The 26,796-nt window shown below is 37.7% G+C and overlaps 1 long non-coding RNA gene across 1 annotated transcript; it reads right to left on the bottom strand.

The window, feature by feature from the left end:
* Positions 1-3,091: 3,091 nt before the first annotated feature.
* LOC114056040 lies at positions 3,092-25,762 on the bottom strand. Its single transcript, XR_003570896.1, has 3 exons — positions 25,661-25,762; positions 13,315-13,444; positions 3,092-3,357 (listed from the first exon to the last, which is right to left on the bottom strand). It is a non-coding gene; the product is annotated as an uncharacterized LOC114056040 (long non-coding RNA).
* Positions 25,763-26,796: the final 1,034 nt, after the last annotated feature.

Below are 26,796 nucleotides of genomic sequence, written 5' to 3'. Positions count from 1 at the left end.
GAAAATGAAAATAGAGCAGAGAAGAAGCAGAGTGAAAAAGACTGAGCAGAAGCAGTGACTGCAAAGAGCAGTGGAGAATGGCTAAGGCTGTAAATCTCCAAATGACAGAATGCTTGTTCTAAAAGAAGTAGCACTTGCTTTCATCAAAAACAGCCATTTATTTTTTCATGTATCTTTCCAAATAAGATAAACTGGAGGAGGTAAGTTGGTAAATTTTATCTGCATAATAATTCAGGCATCGTGTGACAGCCTATTTCTCACCAGCTTCCCAAACTATTCTACATCCCACAGACTAAGCAGTTAGAAGCCTGTCAGATTAATAAAACCAGAAATACCAAGGTTGATCATCCCCAAATCAAATGATTTGTGACCAAACAAAACAGATTTGTAGTAAGTCTTTTTTCCCTATGTGAACAAATTTTCATTTTTCATTCCTAAAACACAACAGGTAGCTTCCAGAAGTTCCCTGATCAGTGAATCTTTCAGTCCTGTGGGATGCAGGTAATCTGAGACACTGTGTGTGCTAATTGTCTCCTGCTACCTGCATTTTCCTTATCAACCACCTGGCTTCCTACTAAATAGCTATTGCGGCTCCTGATGTCAGTTCCACTCCTAAAAATGTTAATGTCAGTATTTCAGTTCTTCTGTGGTTATAAATCTTTGCAGATACTGAGATTCCTCTTCTACCACCTCCACATATATCCTATTGGGGCAAGATTTGCAGAATTACATGATATTGCTTTCTAAAAGGAAAACAAAGAAGCGATGAGATGAAACTTGCTCCCTGAAAAACATTTGGCAAAACTTCCAAATGTCTTTTTTCAAAACAGATTGTTCTTTTGCACTCAGCCAAAAGCAAAACAAGAAACCCAAACAATTCTACTGTTGAATATCAAGGCTGTATCCTCCATTGCCTTTAGCTGACCAAGATATTCCATAATAGCCACTGCTAAGTTCAAGTCTGATCTCTTTAGGAAATGACTGTACCCTGGAACACATGTTGCTTAGAAAGTGTTGCTGACCTGTTACTCACCCTGTATCTTTAGCTTGGCCCCCAGTGATTCAGCACAGCACAGTGAATGCTGGTACCAAAGCTGCTCCTGCCTTTGCTGACACTGAAACAAAATGTCACTGGGATGAGAAGACAGTTATGATCTTGTCTTACACAGAGGTGCTCTCAGTAGCTTTTTCATTTTTACAAGGTGATAGCTGAAGAAAAACACCGCAGAATTTACAGTATTTTAAAATAATTGAAACATTTTAATTGGCTACACACATATTTGTGCTACTTACATCAGTACATATTTGGGACAAGTTGCTTTGGAATTATAAAGAGAGCTGACAACTCCTGGCATGTCAATTCTTTAGAACTCAAACAATGCTTAGTCTCAGAAATTCCATGCTTTCTATCAAAATAATTGCCCACAGCACAACTGGTCATAACTTCTGTTACTATCATGAGGTAGAAGAAGGAAAGTGCAACAAAAGTACATCAGTGTTTTTTGGAATCATTTGCAGACTACGTTGTGGCAAGTCCTATGTTCTAGGCCTTCTTTCAGAAGTTTAGAACTTGGCTCTGCACTTCCTAGACAGATTACTCACTCACTTCTGTGAACTTCAACTAATTTTCCTAAACATTAACAATATGCTTGCCTCCTTGATCAGCTATAAATACAAATGTATTAATGTCAATATATTAAATAAATATTACCAGATTTATACAGAAAGTTTTCAAAATGCACCTACAATTACAAATGCCTTAATGGAGATAATGAAGGGTTAAATCTTCCTGTAACATATGTCTGTGGGTATGGTCAGTGCTCGATTCCCAGTTAATCAGGCACTGCTGTTAGAATAGCTGCTTAGGCACACATGGCCCCTCTGTTGAAGGATTATCAAATTTGGAACTGTTCACAGTAACCAGAGGAAGAAGGCAGTGTCACAGCTTCAGAACCCTGCCAGTGTCTTGCAGAATGGGAACCGTATTTCAGTCAACATTTCTCAACTCGTTCATTAGCCCCAGATTGCAGAAACCCACAGGATATCTAATGCCAGATTCTCTAACAGCTACAGCAATAAGTTTATTTAACACCTTGTTTCAGCTTATTCCCATCCTCTCACTTCTAAGTTCACTTTTTATTCCAAAGTCAAATCAAAATCTCAAGATAAAAGTCAAATTCAATCAAGGTGAAGTTGGAGGAAACAAGTTTTTGTGAGGAAGAGGATGGCAGTTTGCCCAGTTATTTTTTTCTTGGAGGGTCAGACAGTAAAAGAGATTTTTCTTTGTTGAAACTCTTTGCTGATATCAGCTTATCACAGCTGTAACAGCGTGACATCACAGAGAATCAAGTCTAGATCAGCTTAAGATCTGGCCTAGCCTGTCTCAGGCTACAATTGTGGATACCATTTATGTTGTTCATGTCTGTGTATCGTTTTGCAGGCTTGGCAGTTGAATTCTACTTCCAAGTCTGTATTTTTTTTATCTTCCAGGTCAGTAGTAATGTAGCTAGAAAAAGCAACAACAACAACAAAAACAAGTGGCCACCTATCTCAAGAAAAACTATAAATAAATGTGGAAATAAGAAGTACACAAAGCACTTATGGGTGACCCAGTTTTACATACTAAAACCCCTTAAGTGAACTTAGTTGAACACCCAGTCAGTCATACGTGTAGTCGATGTACAATTTGCTATTAGGTAAAGATTGATAAATACATTAAGACACACTTGTCAGCTCTCCTCTTCCTTTGACATGTTAATTATACAAGATTGCATTGTAATTCTACAAACTACAGAGCAGAAGTGCAGAAGGAATACCCAGTCTGAAAGAAATATCCAAATAAGGTTTTTAAAAACATCCCAGAGGTCTTCTTGGAATATGTTAGAAAGACAGATCTAGTACATGGCAGAAATTAAAAAATTTTTGTGTTCAGAAATTTTACAGTCATGTCTCACATCACAGTTTTCCCTGAATCTCCAAGAACAAGACCTTTTGTATCAGTGGAAATTGCTTTGTTAGTACTGGTCTACATTCTTTTATTTGCACTAAATTTGCATTAAATAACACAATAATTGAACTGGTTTACCTTTTATGCCAGTTCACTTTTAGTCTACTCTTCTGCACTCTTGGAGCATTTTGTCTGCTTTTGTTTTGCCCTGCAAAGATATTTTTCTAAGCAATTAAGTCAGTTGCAACTCATGGGCTTGAACAAAGTGAGTATTCTTCAGTTTGCTGGGAGCTGAAGTGATCTAAGCAATAGGAAGCTGCACAAAAGGGCAGCTCACAGTCATGAAGACGAATCCCATCTGACACACCTCTACAACTCCACTAAGTCTTCCGTTCTCAGTGCCACAATTTCTGTATGTAAATGAAGAAAAACTCTTATGACTATTATCTACAGTTAAAATTATTCTTTATATTTATGTGTGTCATTAATACAACACATTACATAAAGCAAGTTTGCATGCTGTACATTTTTTAATATATTTCTTTATCGTAATGCAGTTATAATCAAAATTCCAACTGTTAATAATTATTTTTGTCCAAACTATGTTCCATTAAAATGAAACTGCCCTTTTAATTCTGAGTTATTTTGGGGCCTGTGCATTGTATTTCAGTGAAAGGCACATTGATAATACCATTTTATGTCTTTGATCACTTAAATTAGACAGTGACTTTTTCCACAGGATAATGGATGGTGCCCACAAAAATTACTATAAAAATCTAAAATCATTTTTCTGGTGGTAGTGAGAGTAAGAAAGGTGCAGTTCATTGACTCAGGAATGTCCATGACATTCTGATTGCATCTGATTAATAATTCTCCTTAAAGTGCTGATCAGCTCTAGCAATTGAAACTTCATATAGTAACATCCTCATTGGGTAGAGATATATAGACTTTTTGAGGAGCAGCTTCTGGCATAGTTCCACAATGGCAAAAAAATAATGACACAGTACTTCCTTCAGTTTAAAGTGGTAACACAAAATAATTCCGTGGCTAAGTTGTGCAGTCTCTTTTGATTTAAAAGTTCCAGTCTTCAGAAAAAGAAAAAATCAAAGAGAACTGATTGGATTCAGACAGACAGTCTCCCAACAAACATTCACACTATCGTCCTCAAAGAGTTGTCATAGGCTCTGGCTCTCTATCCTTTCTTTGAAAACTTCTTGTCTTACTCTCAGCAACAGTTTGGAGTCCATTGGCACAGCAAGGTGCTCAGAATGGGATGCTGTCGTGTTTCAGCCACTCTCCACAAAAGAGGGGATAAAAAATAAAGCCCCCTCACGCTAAAGTCTCCTGCTAGGAAGTTCCAGTCACAGGAACTACTCCAGGCTCTGAAAAAATCACACCAAGGCAGCAATAAGAAAGGTTTCACTGGCTCCTTTATCTTCCCAAACCCATCCATTGGTTAGAAACTCATTAACAGGTGACATCTGAGCCGAAATTCTGCCCTCAGCCATTTTCTCAAAGTAAAACTATGACAAGAGGATTCTCTTGGACAGCTTCTCTGCAGGAACACACAGGGCAGGATAAACTATGCCCCACAGGAGATATCATACAGACTTCCTACAAGTTTTCAGCAGTGTTTCAGTCTGGATATGGAATTTTTTCCACTGAAGCACCTCCCACCCCCCTGAAGCTACAGCTTTGTGAGCCTATAACTACAAGGCTGGGAACATAATGAGCTCCCTGCAGACTTCTTCCCAATGCATGCAAAGAGATGTGCAAAATATAAAGTAATATTGCTAATTAGGCAGGGAAAAAAAGGCCTGTAATTCTAGTCCCCCAAGCAGCTGGGCTGTTCCTTTCCACCGAGGGCATCAGGATGACCTTGTCCCCGTAATGCTTGGCTGGACTGTGGGAAAGCAGCGGTGTACAAATGCTTCCAGGGCTTTCTGAAACCCAACTTTTACTGCTACCAGGACAGCAGTGCCTTTTTCAGGACCATTCTCTACTCTCTATGGATATAAGCCTTCCACCAAGTGGTCAGCTCCTTTATTGACAATTATATTGATGATTTAATAGCAGAAACAGAAAACAAAGATATACGAGTGTCACACACACAGCTGTTTCCCGTAGCACATCAGTTAGGGAATGGTCAGGTCATCAGTGACAGTCAATCCACAAAAGCAAGTTACTACTACATTCCCCAATTATCATCTCTTTCCTGAAACTCTTTGCATGTTATAATTTAACACACCTCTGCTGTCAAGGTTACCTTCAATAAATGAGGTTTACTTTGAGCTATCTTAGGTCTCATGCTGAAATACAAATTCAGAAAGGTTTATTAGCATCCATAATTGAATAACCCTCAATAATGGGAGACTGGTCAGGAACTAATAAACTATCATAAATACAATTTAAGTGTGGTACAATATTGAGAGCTTCCTGGAAGTTTTCAGGGAGAATAGTTTATCTGGAAATATCAATGCAATAAAGCTCAAACTTCCCAAAGAAATAAAAATCTCATCAGATGAATTGTACATTAAACTCTTTTCACAATAGCCCAACTGGATGTTTCTCTTTTGGTATACAAGAAATCTGATTGTAACTTCCTTTCTTTCCTTTGTGTGGCAACAGACTTGAAATATATTCTCCTATACTAAATGGCAGAGTTCCCAACACCCTACCTATTCTGGACTAGGAAGCTGTACATCTGTCCTGGCTCAGTTATCTTTACTCATTAAGATGGTCTTGAAGCTGGACATCATTTAAAATCTTGGATTTAGTATGACTTGGAATAGAACATTTTTTAAATGCCAGCTTCTGCAAGCTTGAAATTATTTTGAGAATCAACTCCAACACGACTGCCATTGCGGTACATTTCTTTAAGTGCAAACATTAATAAATTGCTGCCAATAAATACTTAAACAGAAAATGCAACATTTATAACAGAAGGGTACGAAAGTTATGTAGCTGAATAATAAGATTTAACCTTAAACTTGATCAGAAATTTGAAAGCCTGTTACTTATTTTTTTGTGTTTCCTTGAGCAGTACAGTCAGCAGCAGACTCACTCAGCAGTAGACTGCAAGTGTCTTATTTAAAGGAAGAAATATAGACAGAGCCAAATCTGATTAATAGAGGGAAAAAAAAAAAAAGAAAAAGAAAAGAAAAGAGGGAGAGAAACTTTAGGAAAGAAGAAATTCTTTCCCAATGCAAATTCTTGTATCAAAAGCCAGGCAAAGTTTCACAGCTCCTGAAGCAAAAATAACCAAATGAGAAGCACAAGACAAATAACCCTGCTGCAGACCATTCTAAGCCTGAATACATTTCAGAGGTAATTCTCGCTGAGAAATTTCTCTGTATATAACTTCTTCTTTCACACATAATTAAGAGCTGTCATGATTCGGGTAAAGAGTTGCTGGAAGTAGGATAGTAATTGCAATCTTCCACCAGGGATAGCTGCAATAAATAGTAAAGATCTTTCACAAAACAGTACCTGCCTTGAGAACAGAACCACTGTTTCTGTCCCCTTCCAAAAGCACATGGAAATCTGCTATGGCAATTTAGCTTAGAAACAAGTAAAAACTTTGCTGGATAGTGCTTTGCATATATATGTGTGTATTAGAAAAAAACCTGGAAATTACAAAAGGGATTGAGACTGGCTGAGGTTTTTGAAGGGCCAGGTGAAGATGCTGTTTAAGAGATTGGCACCTATCAGCAAGTCTTTCTCTCTCATTTGCACCTCATTTTTTGCCAAATTTTTAAAGAAACAGAACTTGGGAATTCTTTGTAAATAAGCAAGATTGCAGTTTTTAAGATCAAAAAACCTACATGCAGCATCTTTGTTTACTTCCTTCCTTTTTCCACCCGAAAATCTGTATGTATTTAGACTACAGCCTGCATATGACTTAACACTGTAACTCATGTGTTCTCTCCTCTCATCCTACAGAATAATAACATTCACAGTCCACGTGTAACATCACAGAAAGCCTCAGAGGGTAATTTCATTGCTATTCTGAATGCACGTATTTGGAGTAATGTGTTTCTCTTCAGAGATCAGTATCTCCAGTGGTATTTCTATAAAATCTGTTTAGCCCTGATGTGAATGCATATGCATTATGTCCTCCCTGTTCAAGTGCAGTGCCTCACTGCTTTCAGCTGAAAATTGCTTGAAGCCTCAGACATTGAACTGTTGTACAGAACCTGATAAAGTTTTGAACTATTAAGATGTAATGCTTTGAAAGATGACCCATGAACCAAGACTTTAAACATGATTTTTTTGCCTACTGCAGCTAAATGGATGTTTATCAAATGCTGTAGAACAAAAAAAGGGAAATGATGAACACTTCATGCAGAACGATTGCATTTGCTCCTCTCTCTAACAAAGTAACATTCATCATTTTCTGCCTCCCTCGCTACATTCTCCTATTTTCTTCAAGTGATGCTTTGAAGTTGGACATTTTACTTTACCATTTTATCTGTCAAACAAAAATTCAAAAGAAATCAATAATCTTACTGGAGTCCACTAATGTTTACATCCATTTTCTTCCTTGTCTTTCCTTTCTTCTGCTTTTATCAGCTGCATTTAATGTGATTTTAACAACTGCATTCTGTAAGTGATGCATCAACACAATTTAAAATCATTATTGTACAAAATCACTTATGATACCTACCTGATTGAACAAGAAAAATTAAGTAAATGCCTTTCAAGGAGCAATAAAAAAGAATTCTGAGGCAGCAGGAATTGCAATCATTCAACAAATGTGTTTCTTTGTTTTAATTTGTGTAAGTAGATTTTGATCAATGTCCTAAAAAAAACCTGTAAACTAGTTTTATTTTGTAGCTTTCTAATAAAATTTAATGTCTTGCACTTGGGCCTAATACACAACACTCCTGAATTTTGATGTGTAGTATCTTTTTTGTACAGCTAACACTCTCTATTTAAGTTTATGAATCAGCTCCCTCCTCTTGGAGGTACAATGTCAATGGTGAAAGTGTTTCAAAACAGCTGTAATGTATCAGGAGATAAACCAAATTCCAAACAGTGCATGAACAAATGCTCTCTCCGTATTCCAACTCACCTCCATAACCTCCCCATACTTTACCTTTCTTTCTGCCTTCATTTTCTTTGGCACAAAAGTGAAACTTTCTCCAATTCTGGCAGGTGCCAAAACACTGAACAAAAGAGAGTGTATTGGGTAATACTTCCTCTAGTTTTACTCCACTTGAAGCTCTAAGTGTCCAATATAAGAGAAGGCAATTAGGACCAGCACAAAAGTTGACTTCATTCTATGACAAAAATGCAAAGATGTTTAGAATCACTCCAGGAGCTTATTTCTTAGCTGACAAACTTGAACAAGGTCCATTCCCAGGTGGCTCAAAGAGCTTACTAAAAAATAGTTTACCTAGAAGGTCTTTCACTTTACTTAAAAGAGCAATGCTAGATTGCAGGGCACCAGAGTTTTTTGTTCCCTTCTTTCTTCAGTGGATTGACACCCTCTAGACTGTGCCTTAATTCAGCTCTGCAAGGAATTTTAAGCAGCAAGGCTGGGAAATAACCTTCTCTACCAGGAGGAGGCAGGAACAGCCTGCAGATTAGTGCAGAGAGACCAACAAGGGTAACCCAGCCAACACCTTAAAAATACAGAAGCAGCCACCAGTAACAAACCAATCTCAATATTACATGTATTTCAAATCACCTCGCTAAATTAAGGCGACTTCAGCCAAAGGAATTCAGGAAGCAACATTCTCTTCAAACATGCACAAATCACAAAACACAAACTTCTTTTTAGTTCCTCTGATATCGATGTTCATTGCTCTTTTTGCACCACAGAACCCTTTTGGCAAACTGTCCTCTGGGTGCCCTTCAATGGCAAAATGTATGAGCATGGGATAGCCATGAGGTAAAGGTTCTTACAGGTCTTATTCTTCAGGGTGAAATTCCCCTGGCTGATACTCTTTACAGTGATCTTGGATAGCCTTAAGTTAATGCCACTTGGTTTTGCTGAAAAGTGGAAATTCTGCTGATCCTCCCCAAAAGATCCAATTAATAATTATGTAAAACTGCTTTGTATTTATGAAAGATAATGCCAAAAAAATCAGTAAAGAAACTAGCACTAAAGATACTTCTGTTACCACAATTATTCATACCACCTCTACACTACTGAAAGTTTTCTGCTGAATAAAAAGGACAGACTTGTTTTGATGAAAGTTATCCAATTTATTGCTTTCTCTTATAGTCTTGTAGAGCATATACCTCAAACTATCAATATCTGTTAATGTTGACCTCTGAGGACATTTTCAAGCCTTTCAAGACACAGCATATCTCTGTATAGCACTGAGCATACTTTTTTTTCATTTTTGTTTCAGGGTTGAGTATTAAAGAGAAAAAGAAACTGAATTAAGAATTAACTCATTTAAATTTAGCTTGAAAGCAAGGCCTTCTAGGATCTTTGTAGTGTTTCAATATTTTAATGTCTTTGCATATACAGCTTAGTGCATGTGTTACAGTAACTCAAAATATTTAGTACTATTTTTAAAGAATTCAGTTCTAAAGAAAACATTCTTAACCATCCTTGAGCGTTAGTGTATACTTTTTCAATTTACTTTAGAATGTAGCATTCCCTTTCCCCTAATCTACACACCAAAACTACACTTTGAGCAAAGGTGGTTTGAGGTATGAGGAAGTTTTGCTGGAGGAAATCATTTCCTAAGAAAATCCAGAAAACACAATTGTCAAGAACAGGAAAAGAGTTTAGTCTTAGACTAAATTTATTTGGAAGGGGGGAAGAGAAGGGAGAGGCCCACAGTGGGGAGCCACCCAGTGAATTCCAGGCTGCTTCCTATGCATCATTAACAGGTTTTGGTTTCTTATTAAAAGGTCTGGGAGTTGTCTTTAGTTTATATCTGCAACCCAGAGAGATTATATTCACTACTGCCTGCCAAAAAATCTTGTGTAGCAGAAGCCACTATTTATTAACAAACATAAAGGAAAGCAGTGATGTGCAGAGCAGTTCTGCCACAGAAAACACTGGTTAAATGATGCAGGAAATTAAAGGAGGAAGGTAAGGAATAGATCCTGCAATGAATCCTGACAGATCTCTTTGGAAGGAAGTCAGTGAGCTTCCCATCTCGTTGATGTTTCAAGTGCTGCAGTGACTCTCTTGGTATCTGTTTCAGTGTTCTGTCAGAGTAAGGATGTGTCCTCACAGTCTGGTCAGCAAGTAGTGGACAACCAAAAATCCTTGAGCAAAAGTCTAGGCCAAAAATAAACCCTATAGTGCTGCCACTACTTACTTTCAATACAGAATCATAAAGAAATAGAAGTCTGCTTTTCCTTTTTCTGGTACTGAAACACTTGGAGAAAGCTCTGGCTGTGCACTTCAGGTCATGAGTAAAAGGCAACTTGTATAGATTTTTCTCCTACAAATCTTAACAGGTTTATGCATTTTTTGAAAGGGGTGTTGACAGAATCCTCAAATGGATTACAATGCCAGAGAATGAAAAGGGAACTGTGATCTTCTATAGAAGAACTGAAAGCCTAAATTCAAAGACACTTCCAGCCTTAATGCAAGAGATGTAATTTTCACTTGTCAAGGTGTATCTCCTTTTTTGAAGCCCTGTTTAGTTTATTTTGGTTGACTGCAGAGCAAAATACAGAGGTTGATGTTCCAATATGTTCCAATGAACCAAATAATTTGCTAGATCTAGTCAATAAATATCTATCTGAAGTGTTTGAAATCCTGCCCCGTAATTAGCTCTTTTATGATCAAATAGCTGACTTCTCCAACTCCATATGCAAGACAGAACACTTCTGGAAGACAGCTGTTCAAATCAAATGTTCTTTAAAAGAACTGAGAGAAATTTATACTTTCAGAATGAAGTCCCAGTCTCAGCAACATCAACACTCTTCAATGGCCTTCCTGAACAACAGCTACCATGTTATATTTGCAATACATTTACCAGAGGTGTGCAGGAAAACAAAAACAGCTCCAAGTCACCTCCCCAGAAAAAGAAAAAAAAGCACTAGAAAACTGCACTCCTGTAACAGTCATTAAGTAAACACTTTGTAAAGTACACATGTATAGATGGTATACACAGAGCTCTGGATTAAGGTTAAAAATGGAGACAATTTGTTCCTAATGGAGCAATGTCAAGGCTATAGGTTTCATTACCTTTTTTTCAATAAGAAACTTGACAAATAAGAAGAAATCAAATATGTGAAGAGAGAACAGGACTGTATAGAGGAAAAAAATGTGAAATATTACCACATTACCATTTGGAGAGACATCTGTACTCTCCTTCCAGAACTCCTGAGGATTCTTAATTGATAAATTTCCATACCATAGTTCATAGCTCACGTGCTAAATCACCAGTTACAGACTTTAGGACAAAAAGTCATAAATGCTGGCTTAGACATATGTCTGTTTGAGTTATCTTCTCTGGGATTTTGATATTCAGATTTGAATGTTACCACCACCATTCCCAATGCCTCTGATCAGCATAAAGCTAATTATATGCTGCTATTAAAGGAGATTATATTAGACACTGACAGTTGGAAAGGCCTAATGACCAGATGGATAGAAAAATAAGAAATCAAGCCATGTTGTTTTGTAATAAATTTGCCAGAATTTTTATATGCATATTTTATCATCAGCTTCATTATTTCATTCTACCATCAAAAAACCCCAAACCAACAAACAAACAAAAACCCCCAAATTCCAAACCCCCAAAACAACACAGCTGGAAAGGAGTCAAGATTGAGGATGCAATTAAATTTATACTGTCAGCATAATCCATCATTAATCATGCAGGTCAGTACTGTTCACAAGTTGAAAATTCTTCTGAAGATCCAACATGAGTCTGTAAACCACACATTCAGTGTTACCCTGGAAGAATGGAACCAAACAAACATGCATTTGTGTAAATCCTCAGAGAGAGGGTTATGAGACTAGAGTTGTCCTCAGCATGGAGAACCATTTATTTCATCCAAACAATGCAGGGCTTGGATAACCAAGACAGATAACTAGCAGTCACAAGGAGACAAAGTGATGGAGAAGCTCATGGTACAAGCACTCCTGAGTGTTGGTGAAAGAGAACTCTCCAAAAGAGAAAGACAAATAAGTATCAACTCAACTACTCTGATCATTGGCACCAAATCTATCTAAAGGTTAACATTTCAGGTATATTTTATTTCACATCTTATCATTTAATCATCAAGTTCCACAGTAAGAGAAGTTGAAAGGCACCTCTGGAAGTCATTTGGTCCAACTCTGGTCTCAAAGGAGAGACAAATTAAAGGTTACTTCTCGGGGGCTTAAGTGATTTTACATTTCATAAAGATTGTTTAATAAATTTCAGTAAAACAGATATATTTTAATGTCTTAACAGAAGTCAAAAAAAGGGGAAAAAAAAGGCAAAACCCAAATCCACCTTTCAGACAGCAATGAGCCATTTGGACAAGTTAAATTTTGTCTCTTTGCCCTCTTGAAGCAAAAACAACACCTAACCTACTCATAAAAAAACCCAAACCTCTCTGGCAATAATGCAATGCCAGGCATAGAATACAAAAGACATAGGAAAGAGTTTTTTCTTCCTAATAACTTAAAAATCTCAAAAGCTGAAAGTCTAGGCTAGCCCACGGTTCAAATAAGCTTCAGTGTAAGAATAAAACAAATAATTAATGCAAAGGACATATCAGACAACAACATGTTTCCAAAAGATAACTGGTCATGTTTTTCCTATCCAAGAGCTTCCCAATTTTTTAGACCCCATATGAGAGGTGAAAATCATAACTTGTGTAAACTCAACTTTTAGACCCTGTTTTAGAAATCTGCAACTTGACACTGCAGTTAAGCCACTAATATATATAGGAACAGAAAGTATGTCTAAAAAAAACCCCTCCACCTCGCTTCAGCTCAACTTCTTTCACACAAAGAAAAAAAAACTCCCCCTCCCTCATCCTGTTATCACTATCCACTATCCATAATCTCTAGTACTTTGTATTATATTCACAATAAGCTGTTTTAGAGATTGATTAATAATCGAAACAGAGCTGAGGCATTTAATCAATCTGAACAACAGATTATTGCTTTGTGTACCACAAAGAAAGACAGATTATCCTTTTATTATTGATTACACTTGCTACAGTCCTGCCAGTTCTATTACCTTTATTTCTAAATATTTTTGCTCAGCAAGTTTTCAACTTGCACCAATCTTAAAGACAAAAAACATTTCTTGGAGCTTTATACATATTGATCATCTCTATACTGGAATCCTCCCCACTTTTCTTGGATGATATAGTAGTTGTACCATCCATTAGCCTGTTTACAGTGCCTTCTTCCCTCACAGCAAATACACTGAGAATACTGGCACCTTCCACAGTCTCTTTCATATCCCTTTTGTTCAGCTACAACGGACTCAGCCTTTACTCTTAACACCTCCAGAGAACTGGTTGCAAGCACCCAAATTGCATCATTTCCCAAAAAGGTGCCGTGGCACTGGCCTGCACAGAGAGGAGAAGAAGCAGTAGACAGTACTTCAAAATATGGATAGAGTAGAACAGTAAGAGTAATCAAAAGAACTAATTCAAAATGAGAACTAGCTCGAGTTGAACAGACATAGATAGACAAAATCACCAACACAAACCACTCAGAGTATTCAAACGTCAGCAGATACAAACTGGAAGGTCACATGCAAAACATGAGGCAATCCTTTCACCCCAATAATGTCTCTATCTGCATATGTGTAAGATCACAGAAACATTGAACTGTTTTGTTGGAAAGGACCTTAAAGCTCATCTCATTCCAACCTCCTGCCATGGGCAGGGACACCTTCCACCAGACCAGGCTGCTCAATCCATGCAACCTGGCCTTGAACACTCCCAGGGACAGGGTTTCCACAAGTTCTCTGGGCAACTTGGGAAGGATTTCTTACTAACATGTCTTCTAAACCTGCTCTCTCTTCAGCTTAAGGTCATTCCCTCTTGTCCTATCACACCATGCCCTTGTGAAAAGACCCTCTCCAGCCTTCTTGTAAACCCCCTTCAGGTACTTGAAGGCTGCTATAAGGTTGTCACAAGTACAGCAACAAAATAAGATAAAATACATTCTTGGGGGGAGTAAAAAAATTACAGTCTTTAGATTGAAAATACATGTTAAAAAACTTGAAAATGTAAGAAAATCTCCCAGAAAGGTATAAGGAGAAAGAGAACGTTGCTTCCATATCCACAAAATATCACCACAGAATAGGTGACTTTTCAGTGTTGCCAGGGAAATGAATCAGAAGTAGGCAATTCTTTACTGTAAGTTAGTGCAGAACTGCATCATGCCACTTAATGTAATTCTAGAAACTCTTTCACTAGAGATTTTTAAACAGAGATAAAGATTTAAGAGAGAGTTCAATGGATTAAATGACCTCTTCCTTCAGCCCTTTTTTTTCTATAACGTAAATACTTTCATATAAAAAATTTACAGGCATTGATAGTACTAGAATTTCTTTATTCTCCAATTTAACAGAATGAAGTAAGTCAATTTTATACAAAACACTTGTGTTAAGAATTTGCTCTTAAACCTTTACTTGGAGTATTGAAGCAGAAAACTACTAATCTCTGCTCAAAATATTTGAATGCTGTGCCAAGATACTGATGCAAAATTGAGACAACAATGCAAGGGCAATTTTTCATTTTTGTTACTTGAGAACTTTTGCTGTGTTAACATCAGCACACAGACACTGTAGTCTCTAAAACTGGAACATCTAGTTCCCTAACTGAGCTCCATTTGTCACTATAAAAACATCATTCTTCATAATCCTTTGGAGAGTCTAAGAAAAGCACTTGTTTTAATCTTGCTTATTTCCACTGTGATCATTTGCTTTCAGAGACTTTTGCTCTTTATGAGTGGTCTCTGGCTCCAACCCTCCTGAGATGCAGCTTAAGCCCAAGCAACACCCAGTTCTACTTATGTGTCTGACTCTACCTTCATAATTGCAGGCTGAATATGTAAGTAATTTAAGAACCAAAATTCAAGACAATCTTGAATACCTCCAGAGACAGGGACTTCACCATCTCCCCAACTTATTCCAATGCCTGCCCACTCTTTCAGTGGGTTGTTTTGTTTCTGATATCTAATCTGGACATCCCCTGGTACAATTTAGGGCCGTTTCCTCTTATCCTTTCACCTGAGATGTGGCAGCAGAGAGTGACCACCACCGCAATATAACCTCTTTCAGGGAGATGGAGAGATAAACAACTACTATGGAATTAAATCCTATCATTCCTTAGGTGTTGTTCACAGCTGGGAATACTTGAGCATGTTTCCCTCTAGTCTTTGCAACAGAGAACTGAGAAGTGCTGGTGATAAAACAGCAAACCAGAATAAAGGGTCCATTTTAGTTCCTTAAACTTGAGACTTAGGCCAAGCCTCAGTCCTTCCCTAGACTGAGATCAATCCTCTGCATTCTCTCCACTAAATCCTGATGAAAACAGTGCTGTTAAACACCTTAGAGCACAGCCTGCTGCTGTGCAGTAAAAGAGCAAAGGGTTCCTTTTCCAAATGGGAACACTGAGGGTCAGGTAGTGCTGCTGCTCACAGGGAAGGCTCAGGGCGCCGCAAGGGCAGCCACTGCTGCTGGAATAAAAGGCCTCTTCTGAAAGCAGGAGCCAGCACTCAGTGTGTGCGTTGGACATTTCACTCTCAGCAGGTTTTTCTTCTTCCCTTGTAGCTCTCTTCCCCTCTTTGCCACTTATCACTCTTTTCACTTGCACAGCAGGGTTTTGGGCACCTCCCGCAACAACCAAATTCTGCCTGTACAGTTGAAAAAGCTTGCAGCTAATGTCACACCAAACTAGAATAAATCAGTTTTGAGAGAAATAGCATCTTCTATCAAGACAGACGCTGAAGCATGCTCTTCACCAAGAACACTACAGTTAAAGGATTATGTATTAAATTGACCAAAAATTCTCAAATTGCTTCAAACCATTCAAAGAGAGAAAAATATTCCCACCCAACACATTTTTTTTTATTTATTTCATAATTCTGTCAAAGCTCACGCTGAGGAATTTTTCTCTTCTCTGCATTCTCGTTTCAATTTCTTTTTTAATTTAAAATGCATCTCCAATATCTGACCATTGTCATTTATTAGATATCAACCTGGCCACTGTTTGTTTTTTGATCAGATGGATTAATGTTAAAATGGACTAAACCAGCCCATTTTGTTTGGAGTGCCTGTGTCACATTCCAAAAACAGAAGGACATAGGGGCAGGCCTCTGGTGTTACAGTTGTTCCAGGAAAACCACTGGATAACAACATGCCAGAAACTATGTGGTTTCTGCTTTTTTTTACTGGGGAAGAAAGTCAAACAGTGTTGCTTGAGAACCTGTGGTTTGAAAAGGGACTGTACCTTCCCCTTCCTGAGGAGCAGGGGAAAAACTTCCCCCTGACTACACCAGGTTGTATGGAGTTTGGCAGTATTCCTAAAACAAACACGTTCATTGAAGCCAGTCCTGGAGCAAGGACCTGTGCTGAAAGTATTTAGAATAGAGAAGACAGAGAGAGGGAGGTTTCTTGTGTTATATCTCATCTATATATGCTATTTAAGAAGTTCAGTAACTGAAATTTTACTCTAATAAATGTGAATTTTTCATTTTAAAAGCCTTTTGAAAAGCTTCCTATAAGGAGAGAGCAGAACAGACTAATCTCAAAGTCCTGGCCGCATCAGATTCTGACTATGTGGGCATTACAAGGATTAAATGGTGACAACAGCACTATCTTTATGTTTCTAATCTAAAGTTAAAAATATAGATTAGGTTTATTTCAGCTTTATATCTAACTATGGAGAAATTGATAAAATGTTCACAGTTAAGGACGATATTTTGAATACTGTCCCTCTAGATTTATTGCAATGACCCCTACTCAGCTGTCATTTGTCACTAATCCAATTGAACAGCCCAATTTATCAATGACTTCTATTTTATCCATTTGGTCTCTGTCCTCCAAGGCAGAAAGGTTTGACTTGCACATTTTTCTCCCCTTCCCTCTAAATATTGTAAACAAATGCAGTTTTAATAATGCTTACACTTAATTCACTGGACTAAGCTATGCAAAATACTAGTTTACTCATGATGTTCTTTGCAATTAAAGCAGTGACAAGGAATTTCTTATAGGTATATTAAGAAACAGGGGCACAAGAGAAATTTTCTACATGTACTTTATCTAAACAATAAACAACCCTTTTCCAGCCAGATATTTATACCAATAATGCTGTTAATCCTGGATGTTTTCTGATGTATTCGTGTGAATCTGTGGGTCAGAAGTAGTTCATATTTTCTAGTAGTGACTTACTTTAAAGTGCCTAACCAGTGCACTACTAACTGCTGGATGGAGTTGGGGAGAGGCGTTCCCATTTATTACATTAATATTTCTCTTCAGTGGTGGAACTGGTAAAAGTTTACAGAGGTGGCATCGCCTACATAAACACCACAGATCCCTACTCCAAAAAAGTTTATGTATGACCTCGCTTTAGGCACAGTAAATTTTAATTCTATTATCATGGTAAATTGAGGAACTGTTTTCGGGGTCTCTGCTTAGAGGTGATGATAGCACTGAAGTACTGTTTATAAATCTTACTACAAAGTAAGTAGTAAGATTTATTTCATAATTAATGCATGAAGATAGTTTTCAGCCATGTATAAGATCTAGAATGCTCTACATACACTAACTTGAAGAGCAAATCAATCTTATAAACAATGGACTGTTCTGCTCCCAAAGCTTTCATCAGCCAAGTCCTCTTGCTATGCAAGTGTAAAACCACTGGCATCCTTTTGGAAATTGGACTTGGTTATCTTCTCACAGTATTGGTCTAATTATGGTTTTAATCTGTTTTAGGGTTTTTTTTTAATATTTTCTCTAAGACTCCAGCGCCTAACAATCACCTTTTCACCCACTGTTTTCATTCAGCAGTCACACTTCTCACCTGTAGTTCTGTTTATTGGCAGGTTTGGGAATACATCTGGAAAGCATTTTGCAGACAAAAGCAGTCATCACTCCAAATCAACTAGAAGCTGCATGGATTAAGTTAGCACAAAAGAGAAATCAAGTCAATAAACCCACTGAAAGGCATGCTAACGTTAAATCAAATTCTGTTTCATATTGCCCATATTGTCACAGCTTCTGGCTGGCTCAGTGCTGGCCTGGCAAGCATTCCTGTCTGCCTGAAAAATTCAGGAGAACAGATTCAGCTGCTGTTCAGTATCTGTAATCATCTCCAGAAGGTACTGGTAACAGACTTGCAAGACCAAAAATTTAAAGACTGGGGAAAAAAAAAAAATCTTAAAACAGTTACTTAAAATACATATTCTTCATATCAAGGGTGTGTTCACATTACCATTTTCATTTGTATGAGGAGAATATTTTGGAAGCAAATCTCCCAATCAGACTAGAGTTGGTTGGCAACACGCAGTCCTCAGCATCATGTTCCAGTCTACATATTTACTCTTACTGCTTGCTAGTAGAGTCCCTTGGAAAAGAAATCTGTTTTATTCTGTATTCCATGCTCTGATAACTTGCTTCCGTTGTATATTTGGACAAGGATCTTTGAGCAACAGTATTTGAGAACACTAGATGGGAAAAAAATATTGTTAAAATAAAAATAAAAAGGTGACATTTCCAGTTGCCATAAACATTTCAAATTGCTGAGTAGTTCTTTTTCTGTCCCAGCGAATATTATTTTGACAAGTTGAACTGGAGAGCTTGAGAGAAAGGAGGACATGAACTAGCAGTAGTAAAAAATGCCCACATCTCAACTTGGGTTCAAGGCCTTGACCTCTAAAGTCAGTTTCCAATTTACCCCAGAACATTAAAAAAGCCCCATTTCGCTACATTCTACCAGGGAAATAGGCTCCCAATTTAAGCTATCTGATCTGCCTAATAAATTAATCACCCCTATAGATCAGTGAAAGCCTGAAAATATGTATTAAAATATTAGGTACAAAACCCATACTCTGGGTCTTTATTGGACCACTCTGTAGGGAAATTGCTAAAGAAATGTTATTGCAGGAAAGAACGTACGTTTATTTACCCAGCAGCTTTATGTTGTTATCTTGAACCCTTTTCCCCTCTCCAAATCAAACCAAGCTTCCGAAGAGTCTCTTGAATGAGCTACTGAAGAAAAATCATTATTCTTTATGTGGTCAATAAAGTCACTGTAGAGAGCAGACACACAAATGGAAGTGGAATTCCTACAGAATGTTCCTTTCAACTGAAAGCAAGTTCAGAGAAATAACACTCTGTGGGCAGGAAAATTGACTTTTTCAAGTCTTTACTGAAGGGGAAGTATAAAAGAAATAATTTGTGATGCCAGTCATGTTTTTTCTATGAATATTTCCAGCATTTCTCATGTGGCTCCAAGGGATGTTATTCTTGGGACTTGCACATCAGGGATAGTGGTAGAGAGATCAGCACAATGTAGAAAACTGCTCTAAAGCTGGAGACCAGAGTTTTGGACAATAACTCCTGCAGGTACATCATCAAAAAGTCATGCCCAGATTTCAGTCCAAAAGATCTGTGTGTTTTGTTTGAGGTCCCATTCCATCTATAACCCTTGTACTACACAGTCAAGATTACATCTAGTCATGTGGAGACACTGCAGTGGATTTCCCTAGTTACCAAGCACAAATGTAGAACTGTCTCATCACCCATCAAACCATTTCTAAATTAGCTGATTACAGAAATCCTCAGGAAAGATAAAATACAGTATGTAGGGTGATGGTGGTGGGAAGGTCTTTCACAACATATTTTTCCCCCTTAACAAAACTCAGTGCCTGCCTATCATAACATCAGCATAAAACTGAAAAGAACAAACCCTTTTGCACAAGGTTTTGGAATTATCTTTCGCTTAGACAACACCTCAAACACTTCCACGTCTCACAGCTTTAAAAAGTTGAGGGCTGTGGGATGCATAGGTTACAGTTCCACTAAAACTGCCAGCACTGGAAAGGAATTTCAAAGCTCTGGGCAAATAGATGCAAACCCAGTAAGACAGAATTGGCAGCACTGTACAAACTGTTTGTGTGCCAAAAGGACAACGTCAGTCAGTGAGTCACTGTACGCCTCTGTGCTCCCTGGCACACAAAAACAACCATTATCAGTGCAATTCATGGGGACCAATAACTGTGTTACTGATCCTACCTTCGTGCACAGTCACAGCAGAGGCACCTGAGGGTGAGGGCATTACATCCCCTGTGTTTTCCTATTTCCCCCACTGCCACCACATATTATGTATTCATCACAGCCAGCACAGCTTAATACAATAGAGTCAGTGCCACGGTGTCACTTGTCACTTGGAGAGCATGAGATGAAATTATGCCATCTGTGAGAGAAAATAAAATGGGGAAGTGAGTCATAGCATCCCCTGACAAAATGGTACAGCCACCGGAGCTGGAGGGAAAAGAGTGGAGGAAGGGCAATCAGAAAGTCACAGTAGCAGTGATTACCTCCTAACTCATCTAAAGACAAAGTTTGTTGCAGTCCATGGAAGCCTCACTTTATAAACCTGCTATGCACACCTGCACTTTTATCATAGTTTTATTACATCTGCTAAACACACCTGCACGTTTATGACTGTGTTTGCCTGAAGGCCCTGCAGTAGCAGGGCAAAGGATATATTTGAAAAATTAAAATATCACTAAATGAATTCAAATTCATGGGAACAATATTAATTAGAATTTAATTGATTCCCAAATATACTATTAATAGTTGATCAAAAAAAATCAAGTATTTGGAGCATGCAAGCTTTCAGCATCTGAATTTTCTTTCAGGAATTATTGTGTCCAAAGTGAAAAGTCCATCACCATGTCCATATTTATAGATGTCCAAGTTAAAAAAAAAAAAAAAAAAAAAAAAAAAAAAAAAAAAAAAAAAAAAAAAAAAGGAGGGGGAGGGAATAAGTTTTTTATTCGTGTTTATCATTATGATTTTCTTAAACATTTCTATTTTATATAATTTACAGTAATTCTATACCTATTAGGAGCAATATGAGCTTTAGAATTCAGGTATAAACCAGCATTTAAAAGTGTAGAATTAGTACATTTTTCCATTAAGATTATTTTTTTTATTTATATAAACAAGTGTTTCATGATATTCAACAACATCTGGTATAAAATATGCTTCATTAGAAGGAGGAAAGCATATGTTTTTGTTATTAACCCACCTAAAATCATGTTGCCATTTAGGCTTCAGCTTGACTACAAATGCTGATAAGCAAGGTGCTAATCCCATCTTTGTTTCTAACCAACAGAAAGCTGAAACTTTGACCTGCAACTTCCAGATGCTCCAGAGCTCTCAAGTGAATTTCTCACTGCTTGTCACTGCAGTACACATCACTCTAAAAATGCCTGATCCACATACTCCCAATAGAAAACAAAACACAGCTTTTTAAGGATATTACAGGGGTAGTAAGTAACACAAAGTTCTTTGGTTCTCTCTTTGTCAGAGCTAACAGCAGTTTGAATCACACTGCCTCAAGCTGCTAAAAGAAACGTCAGTGATCTATTTTATAACAAATGGTGGTTTCTAAAAGGTGAGGATTTTGATTCCTACATCATTCATCACCAACAAACTGTAAAAAAAAAAAAAAATGAACCACAGGATGTTTTAGTAAAATCTTCCCAGCAATTCAATAGACAAAAGTTTGCATGAGCTACTCAGTGATATTACATACACATATTCAGGTGGTCAGGGACTGGAAAAATCAATTACTGCTTGTTGCACACGTATTTGATGAGTTGCTCAATACCCTGAATGTGGATCAGATTACTAAACCTCTGCTTGATGTTGTAAAGATATTTCTTCTTTCCTTTATGTCATATGGCATTATTGATTCAGTTTACTAGCTTCTTACAGATGCACTCAAGAAGTGTTTCCATCCAGCTGTGCCAGACTGAGCTCCAATTCTGCAGGTATTGATCTCTAAAAGATAAAAATCAATGTTTCTGTCATGACAATGAACAGATGACTGAAAAGTAGATAACCTGTTTGTTTGCTTTAACAAGATTTAATGGCATACACTTAACTTTTATGTCTCATTATAAAGAGCTTAACAGAATAACTTTTTCTTTTTTTCATTCTCAAATCTAATAATGTTCAATAATGAAACTATAGATCCTACATATCTGAATAAAACCATTAAGGTGACCTTAATGATTGGTCACCTGTGGTAAAGTCACCACAGTTAAAAGAGTTGCTGGTCCTCTGCTAAACTTTAAACCAGGGGCAGGCATGTTCCACATGCAAAATGGAAAGCACTGGCTGCAGTGACCCCGCAGGGACACAGGCAACCTCAGCTGGTGAGCAGCAACTTGTGAAACTACAGATCAGGTCCCTTCTGACTGATGACACACCATTTTACACTTCCATGAAAGCCAAATACGAGTAACTCTATCTAGTTATAGTCAACTTCAGTAAGTTTGGTCTTGCAATCTGCCCAAACCTACAAGTTCAACCAAGTAAGTCAATTAAAAATCTTGCAAGCTGTGGTGGGGAGGTCCTTACTGAACAGCAAACAGCACACTCTTCCAGACACCAAAACCCTGATGTGATTCAGGTTCTCACATTTCTCTGGAGTTTGTTGCATGGTAGTATCTCAGGGAAATGTTACTTTTCTATATCCATAAAGAGGGTGGCTGCCCACCAGCATGGAGCACACCCAAAGAAGCAGGAGCACCATGCCTGCTCTCCCTCCACAGGACAATCCCATCTCCCAGTCACTGGCCCTGCCTTCCTCCACCCAAGTCGGAGTTAATGATTTTCCAAGCAGATGGCTGCTGCTGGTAAGTAGATAAATTATAGCCAGCAGAAAGCAGGAAGCTTAGGATCACTGCCATGGTGAAAAACTGGATCCTTAAGAAACAAAATTATATATAAACCTAACACTGCATCTAAAACAAACAAACAAACAAACAAACAAAACCACCACGAAATTTTTTTGGGCCCAGTCTGCTTTACAGAGCAAGCTAACAGTTTCCTTTCTTATGCCTGAAGCTTTGCAATCACTATGTTTCCGAACTGTATTTTTTCATTAGTCTTATGCTTCCAAATATAATCTATTATCTGGCAGCAAAGGCAGCAAAACATTTGTTCCCTCTCAGTACAGCTGCAACCCATTGGATTTAAAAAATGGTATTGGCTATCCAGCAGTCCTCTATCATGTTGATTTTTCCATGGAAACAGCATTATATTATTTTCCTTGGAGGGGGGAGTGTGGGTGGTGCTGGGAACAGGATGAAGAAATGCATTTCCAGTGTTTTTTTGTTTTTCTAGTTCTCATCCCTCTACACACTGATAGAAGGGATTAGACTGGACTCCCCAAGAGCAATACTTGAAAAATACTTATTTTTTCAAAATATCACACAAATACACTGGGGTTTTTTTAGGAATTTGTTCCCTATCTTCATTTCTTAAAAGATTGCATATGCTTGTCTTTTAAAGTGAACTTCAGCAATCTTTTGCTATATGGTCATGAATGTTTCCAAATCATCTTCATAAACAGAGGCTGTTCTGAAGAAAAAAAATTCTGAGACAAAGCCCGATGTTGAGGAACAAAAATTAAGAAACAAAAACTAATAGAAAAAAAGGAGAAGTCCATTTCAAGCATTTTCAAGGGGACTGAATTATTTGGTTGTGGCTATGAGACAAAAGTGGAGAGATTTGGTGGTAACATGGGACATAATTACATCTTTTAGTCAGAAATCACAACCTTAGAAATTATGAATCAATAGAGATGGCAAAATTATTGACATTTCTATTTTCCTTTTTACTACTAGAGAAAGACTAACTGCAATAAGCATAGCTTACCATCCTGATAAATAAATGCCTCTTCAGTTATGTACTCCATACAGTCTGAAAAGAGTTCTCTTCATATAGCAGTAACTTAAATGTTTTCAGACTTTAGTTTTGATACACCAGTGAATTACAGAGTATCATTCCTTCTTTGTAGTTGCCTCATAGCAACACATTTTAAAAGTGCTGAAAACTAATTTTGCTGAAACTCTTTGCTCTCTACTCTTGCCTTCAAATTCTCAAATTCAGTCCATTATTATTTATGGTCAAGAAGTAACTGGAGATAGTTCACTTGATTTCTTCCCCTGCTCTTCTGCTTGAGGTCCCACTGACACCACACAGGGGTCACATAAACCTGAATGTCTGCCTTGATTAATTTCATGGCAGAAGTCTTACATAATGAGCATACACTTAACAGGTACTTTGTTTAGCACCAGGGATTTTGACTGACTTATTGGATGTAGCTGTTTCTAGTGTCTTATGCAGTTTTCCTTTCACATCATCATCATCATCCTACTTTGGAGAAGAATTTCAAGGCTTGAAGAGCTTTCTTCATTTGAGACACAGAAACAGTGTGACAGAACCAGAGGATCCTCCCACCTTCAAGTAGAGACCAGTTGTGTATTGCTTATTCCCCTACAGTTGCATGGTGGGTTTTTTTTGAACCTCCTTGTAGGTCAAAGCTACACAATTTAGACCCTACTTTTGTGTATCTTTGGATTTCTATTCTGCAATTTCACTGCGACATTTAAGTTATACAGAGATGAGCAAAATTCAGCACTACCACAAGGCCTGAAACCTTTAGAACCCTTATTAAACTAAAATTATTTACTTGACTGTTCATGACCTTTTCTGGAGTCTTAGTACTTCATTGAAGGTAAGTTATTCTTCTGTTTGAAAACTTCATACTGTTAAGAATATACAGTTATAGCTTTTTGTCTAGTATCTTTTCTTCAATTACCATTTTTTGATAGCTTTAAGTCCTGATGTATTTCTCAAAATCACTGTCCAGTTTGCACAAATCAAGTCATTCTGCTGCTTGACCTTGCTTCATGTTCAACAGTAGGAACATACTTTAATTCCCCATAATCCTGCTGTGTTTATATTCTGAAGTGACAGAACTCAAATGTATATAAATGGTAATCAAATCCTTACAGAGTTTTTGAAGCTACTTCTCATTTCCTAATTACGTTCCCTGCTCTGCTTGCAGTTCCCATTCATTACCACCCCTCCCCAGCAGCACACTAATTGTTGTGACCCCATTTCCCAGGACAGCTTTAGGTACCCAGTGAGGTGGCAGTGCCAGTGCTCAGCCAATTTTCCTCCCCTAACGTTGTCAACAAGATCAGAAGCGTTACTGAACAAGTAAGCAAACACTTCATTATTCCAGGCCCTCCAAAATAAATCAAATCCATCACATGCGTAATTACTACAGAAAACCGACATGGCCCTGGGAACAGCCTCCTGCATCCTCATTTTTACTTGGACTTACCTGGTGTAGAAATTCTTTGTAGCTCTCACTAATGACACCTGGTTTGCAATCTCATCCACGGTTTTTATCCTGAGTAACAAGCTCTTGTTTACTTGCACTTTTATTTTACATCCTCAGTATTGACTTGACAGAACCAAATCAAAAGTAGCAGTTGCTACATTCTGTGCAAATTTGCCTGCTATAATAGAATCATAGAAGGGCTTGGCTTGGGAGGGACTTGAAGGATAATCTCATTCCAACAGCCTGCCACAGACAGGGAAACTTGCCACTGGACCAGGTTTCTCACAGCCCCATCCAACCTGGCCTTCAACACTTCCAGGAATGGGGCAGCCACAGCTTCTCTGGGAAACCTAATCTCTCAGAGGAACTCTGATTACAAAATCTATGTTTTCTTACCTCATGTTGGTGGCCCATCACAATAACCAGCATCTCCTTCAACAGTAGGCAAAGTTTAGAATTATTCTGAAGACAGACCTGTATAATGACATCACTGTAGGAGACACTTTACGGCAGTTTTGCAATGAAAGCCAGTTTTAGTGTTTGAAATACCAGTGCATGTCATGAGCAATCTGACCTTAAGCAGGACAGGAGCAGAACAACCACCTGATAGTTATAGTTTAATCACACTGTAAGAAAATCCAACACTCAGTTCCATTAGACAGAATTCCCAGGACAATAAGCAAACCTTGATCAAGCTATGGCTATATTTTGCAGCTGTTAATTAATCAGTTAGCATCACTACAGGACAGGAAAGCTATTTTCAAGAGATGACTGTTTCAGTTTGTGTTTCCAATACAATTAATACAGGATGGTTTATATGACAGACAGAATGGACCGTGCCATTCTCAGGTTGGTGTTTTGGGGTTTGTTTCTCTAGTTATTTTGGTGTTTTGTCTGCTGGGTTTTGTTTTATATACCTAATTCTCAGAATGTTTGTACCAAACAAGAGTTGTTTAAAAATAAATAATTAGGAGAAAAAAATTGATTGCAAGTAAGACCTTCACTCTTGGAATCTTTATTATTTGCACACCTATGGGACACTTCTGAAAAATGTTATTTTAGAAGCAGGTTAGCTATCTAAGAACCCATTCAAATGACAATTAAATTCTGTTAGAACAGTTCAAGGACCAGCTTAACTGCTGTTAATTTGCACATCTTTCTAGGTTGTTGCATGAAAGTTCACCTAAGTGTTATTGAACTTGAGTTAAAAAAGGAGCTTAAATAATTTACCTTCTTCTAGTAGAGAGAAAACATTTTGATAAGGCAGCAACTTGCAGAAATTTAAGCTGCTTTTAGCTGCAAGCAATCGCAGGAATATATTCACATGACCAGTCTTCATTGTATAACAAGCTCCATAGAGATTGTTATTAGTCACAGATAATAATTCCCACTGTTACAGAAAATCTGTGCTCAAAATAGTACCTCCCAAGGAAAAATTTCATTGCAAACACAATAAGACTTGGGATGACAATCCTCAAGTTGGGGAATTGGGAAGAAAAATTGAGAACTTGCCCACAGTCATCTGTCATTTA

Source organism: Empidonax traillii, unplaced genomic scaffold (genome assembly GCF_003031625.1).
Source record: "Empidonax traillii isolate 1590-97213 ecotype Southwest subspecies unplaced genomic scaffold, ASM303162v1 scaffold76:size1281806, whole genome shotgun sequence".
NCBI classification, from domain to species: domain Eukaryota; kingdom Metazoa; phylum Chordata; class Aves; order Passeriformes; family Tyrannidae; genus Empidonax; species Empidonax traillii.
The sequence above is the reverse complement of the archived record's forward strand: the minus strand, read 5'-3'. Positions and strand labels throughout refer to the sequence as shown.